The 6,473-nt window shown below is 45.4% G+C and overlaps 1 non-coding gene across 1 annotated transcript; it reads right to left on the bottom strand.

The window, feature by feature from the left end:
* Window positions 1-2,660: 2,660 nt before the first annotated feature.
* TRNAN-GUU (transfer RNA asparagine (anticodon GUU)) lies at window positions 2,661-2,734 on the bottom strand. The gene has a single exon. It is a non-coding gene; the product is annotated as a tRNA-Asn (tRNA).
* Between the last annotated feature and the right edge of the window lie 3,739 nt (window positions 2,735-6,473).

Here is a 6,473-nt window from a genome sequence, read left to right as displayed (position 1 = left end):
AAGCTCTGACACACGCTACAGCATAGATGAACCCAGGCACACTGTGCTGAGTGAAATAAACCAGTCTCAAAAGGAAAAGGCCTGTAAGATTCTGCTTAGATGAAGTACCCAGAGGAGTCAAATTCATAGAGACAGAAAACAGAATGGTGGTTGTGCCAGGGGCTGGGGGGGAAGAATGGGAAATTAATGGGCATAGGGTTTAGGAACTTTAGTCTAAGAAAGTAGAATATTGGATGACACAATTTCAGTTTTCATTCTGCTCCAAGATCCCCTTTAGCTAGAGCAATATATGGAAGTCAGAGTTCTTAAGGGAAAACCCTTGTGTATGGAGATCATCCTTGTGGATAAAAAGTGCATCAATAGTAGATCCAAAGATATTCCACTTTGGCAGACATTGACACCTGTTGGACCCATAGGAGTTTACCTAGTATTAGATAGATAAGATGTGAACCGCTTCTCAACACTGCAGACTCAAATACCAGGAAGTACTGAGAGTCTCAGGACAAACAAATAGCCCATTAAAACAGACTCACACACTAGATAAGCTTTCCTCTACCACCTACAGAGAATGTATCCCAGTTAACCACTCCACCCAGATGTTCATTTCATAGAATCAAAACCGGAATTCCATGTTGATCACCGATGGCAAAAAATAACTGACAATGTACAAATGAGAGAGAGAGGAAAAATGCTTGTCTAAGGATCACATTTAGTGTCTAAAAGCCAAATAGCTTAATTTCTGCTCATGAGACGTAACAGATGAACTGAGGGAACATGTGCCAATAGCTCTGAGATTATAGGTCTGTATGGGACTCCTGTAAGATGCAGGATTCTGTTAGCTACGATATGTCTCAGGTGGGCAAATCGTTGTGGAAATAGCAAGAAGAAAAACTGTCAGTGAATAATGTAGAGACAGTAGTGGTTAATTTTATGTGTCAACTTAGCTAGACCACAGTGCCCAGGTATGTGGCTAAATATGATTCTGGAGGTCTCTGAGAAGGGGTCTTTTGGGTGAGATAAACATTTATATTAGTAGACTTTGAGTAGAGCAGCTTGCTCTACTTCATGTGAGTGGACCTCATCCAATCAGTTGAACCCCTGAATAGAAAGAGATTGACCTTCCTGGCAGAAGAGGAAACTCTACCAACAGAACATCCTAATATTCGAATAACAACTCTTCCGTGGGTCTCCAGCCTGCCTGCCTTGAACTCTCACAATCATGTGAGCTAATTCCTCAAAATAAATAAACTAGGTAGATAATAGTTAGACGGGTGATTCCGTTTCTCTGGAGAACCTTGACCAGTCCAGACAGCACACTCATTCACCCTTGCCATTTACAGAGGAAAGAGTGGAGGAATGAGTGTCGGGAACCAGGAAGGTGATTCTTCCCTTGTGTGAGCTGCTTGGCACAAAGGTATTAAAGAGGTGCCTCTGGCTTGGCCTTCTCCAGACCTGGTCACCACAGAAACAAATTGAAGTTACACAAAATATCTTGAACGTTTAGCTGAAAAGCAGATGGGGCAATACCCTACTGCTTAATGTCCACATGTCATCTGCTGTACCTCCCCACAGTTAAGTCAGGAGGGCAACATTTCCTTTATTTTTTTATTTCATTAGTGTGTGTGTGTGTGTGTGTGTGTGTGAGTCTCACTCTCTGGCCCAGGCTGGAGTGCAGTGGTGTGATCTCAGCTCACTGCAACCTCTGCCTCCCGGGTTCAAGTGACTCTCATGCCTCAGCCTCCGAGTAACTAAGATTACAGGCATAGGCCAGCACACCCAGCTAATTTTTGTCTTTTTAGCAGAGATAGGGTTTCGCTATGTGGGCAAGGCTGGTCTCAAACTCCTGACTTCAGGTGATCTGCTCACCTTGGCCTCCCCAAGTGCTGGGATTACAGGCATGAGCCATGGCGCATGGCCCCTTTATTTGATTATCAGACAGCTGATTAGGAAGTTTATTGTGCTAGCAAGAGTATGAAGAAAAGGATTCTCTCAATTGAAAAAATAAACTGGATAACATGTCGGTACCACTTCTACGGAAGGCAAATTTACAGGGCTTATTACTCAAAATAAAAAATGTGTACAGTCACCACCATGATACAGTAATTGCACTTCCAGGACTCTACACTATAGAAATACACATAACAAATAGCAAAAGATATTTGTGCAAGAATGATGGCTGCAGCATTATTTGTAATTGTAAAATCATGGAACCAACTTAATTCCAAAAACAACACGTAAAGGGTTAGATGATGGAATAAGCAAAAGAAGAAATGCCTTCATCAAAAATAATGCAGAGGATAATCTGGATTCTACTGATAATGTTATTGATTGAGCAATTATTAAATCCAGGCACATCCTGCAAATAAGGTGTTATTACCATCCTATTACACTTGAAAAAAATATTAAGGTACAAAAAGCTTGTCAAAAGCCGAAGGGCACAGACAAAAAGAAACAAGATTTCACCCAGAACCCCTGCACAGATCACACAAAGTCTCTCTTGTTCCTGGTCCAAGAACTTCTGTAACTTCCAACTACATTTCTTCCCAGCACAAACTTCTGGGAGGGTGAGAAGCAGCCACTAAATGACAGGAGGGAAAGTGAGGTATTTGGCTTCAAAGGAGCAGACTTCCTTGGGAATTATAAAATGTCAATGACAATGACGTCCCTGGGTGGGCTCGAACCACCAACCTTTTGGTTAACAGCCAAACGCGCTAACCAATTGCGCCACAGAGACACAGATAGAAATGTTCTTTCATTCTAAAAGAGGATAAGCTATCATTAAACGCTAGCTAGCGCCTTTTGCAAAATGACTGAGCAATCTCTCCAATGCCTCGGAAAGCCGGAGCAGTCAGAGAGACGAAACCTGTGATTTGTCTGCCGAGTTTAAAACCTGTGCGTTGGGTGGTTCTCAAACGCCCCGCGCCTCGCCCTGCCCCCTCACCTGCCCCAGAAGCCGACGCCTCCGGAGACACCCGGATCCTGTTAGAGCGACTTGGGCCCCAGGGAAGCTGACCGCCCAGGGCGCTCAAAAAGGACTTGTTGAATTAATAATACATTTGAGAGACTGAATACACAATCGGACAATGGCCGGACCGTATATATAAAAGTAGAACTCTGATCCACAAACTGGGGCCACCTGCCCAGGAAATCAACCTACTTATCCACAAACAAACACCTGCCCAGGAAATCAACCTCCTTGTCTACAAACAAACAGCCGGGGAAGCCAGCCTGCTATTATAAAAGTCAGACTTGCCTGGAGCCAGAAGGTTTAACAAACAATAGCGTCTGTAACAATCTGCTCCGAAGGGCCTGAGCTTGGTTAGCAACTGATACTTTCCCTAATTTATGTTCCCACTTGCAAGGTAGGACCCACCAGGGGAAGCCAAATATGCAGCCCTAACCGAGCACACAGGATGCCCCGCTTCTAGTCAGCCCCCCGCAGCTTCCCCACACCAGCAGCCTCCACTCAGGGCCACCTGAAGCCTTCCCTGTCCTCGGCTGTAAAGCCGTCCCACTCTGCCTGCCTGCAAAGCTTTCTCAAATGCAGGCGCCGGTGGCTGACGCCCTCGCGTCGGAATAAATAAGCATTGCTTTTTCATTTGGTTGGCCTTCATTTCCACACTTTCTCATCTTTAAGCTTTTAGTCCTTTGAAGAATTCTGAGAGTGGAGAATAAATGAAAGGTTTTTTTCAAAGGGGGGAGTCGTTTTTTAAAAGGCTTTCTTCTGGTCGGTTGGTTTCCAAGTGTGCAGTGTCCCATGGGGTAGGCAACGAAGGGGCCTAGAGTGCGCCATCTGCGCCGCTGCAGCTCGGGCTCTCAACAGAACTGAGATCTGAGCGGTCTGTGGGGTCAGTGGGCGAGAGCAGGAAAGGGGAAGGGACCAAAGGAGCCATGAAGAGGGCAACAGCAGATAGGGACAATGAGACCTCCCGGGAGACTTGTGCAGAGGCCAAGTCTGGCTCCTGAGAGATAATGGTTTTAATCATGCATTTGAATGGGAAGAAATAGAAAGAGGACTTGAGGGCCAGGCGCGGTGGCTCACGCCTGTAATCCCAGCACTTTGGGAGGCTGAGGCGGGTGGATCACGAGGTCAAGAGATCGAGACCATCCTGGTCAATGTGGTGAAACCCCGTCTCTACTAAAAATACAAAAAATTAGCTGGGCATGGTGGCGCACGCCTGTAGTCCCAGCTACTCAGGAGGCTGAGGCAGGAGAATTGCCTGAACCCAGGAGGCGGAGGTTGCGGTGAGCGGAGATCGCACCATTGCACTCCAGCCTGGGTAACGAGGAAACTCCGTCTCAAAAAAAAAAAAAGGATTTGAAATAGGAAAGAAAATGCAGGAACTTGTAGCTATGCAAGAACAAAACAGGAAAATATTGTGGACGTTTTTCCATCAAAAATATTAAAAGCAGCCCACTGGCCACCCCAGGTTATGGTGCACCATGATGGTACAATAGAGCTCTTCCTTGTGGCCGAGGCGACCTTGGCTGGAATTGGAGCCACAGCAACATCTGGCTTCTTTCCTGGCAAGATTTGGTATGTGTTACAGTTTCACTTTTTGAATCCCCTTACCAACTGCACCCAGTAGCTGTGGTCAGAGAGCAGGATTTACTCTGTCTCCCTGCAAGGCAGTCAGGCTACAGAAGGAAACCCCCACAGCGCACTAACCTTGGGCAGAGTCTCAAGGTTAGAAGGGGCTGTGTCTGCGCATGTGCAGGAACCATCTCAAAAGGTAAAGCCCCGACTCTCCAGGAGCCTTGTCTGTGGCTTATCCATAGGTACACATGTGGCAGTGTGGTTGCTGCCTTCCTTCCCTTCACCTATATGTGGCATTTCTCCCCATGCTATCTCTCCCCAACTTCCCACTCCCCCCGTCCCTCCCCATTCCCCCCAATAGACCCCAGTGTGTAGTGCTCCCCTCCCTGTGTCTATGTGTTCTCATTGTTCAACACCTGCCTATGAGTGAGAACATGGGGTCTTTCATTTTCTTGTGCCACTTTGCTGAGAATGATGTTCTCCAGGTTCATCCATGTCCCTACAAAGGACACAAACTCATCGTTTTTGATTGCTGCGTAATATTCCATGGTGTATATGTGCCACATTTTCCCTGTCCAGTCTATTATTGATGGGCATTTGGGTTGATTCCAGGTCTTTGCTATTGTAAACAGTGCTGCAATGAACATTCGTGTGCATGTGTCCAGAAAAAAACAAACAAGCCCATTCAAAAGTGGGCAAAGGATATGAACAGACACTACAAAAGAAGACATACATGAGGCCAACAAACATATGAAAAAATGCTCATCATCACTGGTCATCAGAGAGATGCAAATCAAAACTATATTGAGATACCATCTCATGCCAGTTAGAATGGTGATCATTAGAAAATCTGGAGACAACAGATGCTGGAGAGGATGTAGAGAAATAGGAACACTTTTGCACTGTTGGTGGGAGTGTAAATTAATTCAACCATAGTGGAAGACAGTGTGGTGAGTCCTTAAGGACCAAGAAATAGAAATTCCATTTGACCCAACATTCCCATTACTGGGTATACATCCAAAGGACTATAAATTGTTCTACTATAAGGACACATGCACACGAATGTTCATTGCAGCTTTCATTTTTAAATCTATAATTCTTCCCAATTTCATCTCCTGATCTCAGCACAATGCTCAACCTCTATAAAACCCACAGTTTGCAGACCAAGTCCATCCTCCCAGAAACTTGCAGAACCCTTGATGTAACAGCATTTAGTTTCCTGCTGTGCTCTTTGACAACTATACATCCTTGTGCTCCCACCCCTCTCTCACTCTTCTCTTGCCTTCTCCCTTCTTCTGTCTCCTCCTCTCACCCCTGCAATATGAGAAAACCAGAAAGACCTAAAACTAAGGAGAAGAAAGACCTGGTCTGATCTGTGCTCAAGAGATTAGTGCACAAGAAGAAGAAAGGCTGAGTCTGGTCTGTGCTCAAAACACACCTGTATTCTGGTTTGTAAATTGGTTCTGCTCCCGTGTGACCTTGGTTAAATAACCTAAACTTTATGTGCCTCATTCTTTCTCCTGTAAAATGGGGCTAATAAGAGTAGTCTTAGGCCATGCATGGTGGCTCCCGCCTGTAATCCCAGCACTATGGGAGGCCGAGGCAGGCGGATCACTTGAGGTCAGGAGTTCAAGACCAACCTGGCCAACATGATGAAATCCTGTCCAACTAAAAATACAAAATTTAGCTGGATGTGGTGGTGGGCATCTGTAATGTCAGCTACTCAGGAAGCTGAGGCAGGAGAGTTGTTTGAGTCCAGGAGTTGGAGGTTAGAGTGAGCTGAGATCACACCACTGCACTCCAGCCTGGGTGACAGAGAAAGACTCCATCTTTCTTGCCTTCTCCCTTCTTCAAAAAAAAAAAAAAAAATTGTCGACCAAATCCAGACACAGCTAACAATGGCAAAGTGAGGTAGACTACTTTTTTTTTAAATGGA

The sequence above is a fragment of the Callithrix jacchus genome, chromosome 18, assembly GCF_049354715.1.
Source record: "Callithrix jacchus isolate 240 chromosome 18, calJac240_pri, whole genome shotgun sequence".
In the NCBI taxonomy this organism is placed as follows: domain Eukaryota; kingdom Metazoa; phylum Chordata; class Mammalia; order Primates; family Cebidae; genus Callithrix; species Callithrix jacchus.
The sequence above is the reverse complement of the archived record's forward strand: the minus strand, read 5'-3'. Positions and strand labels throughout refer to the sequence as shown.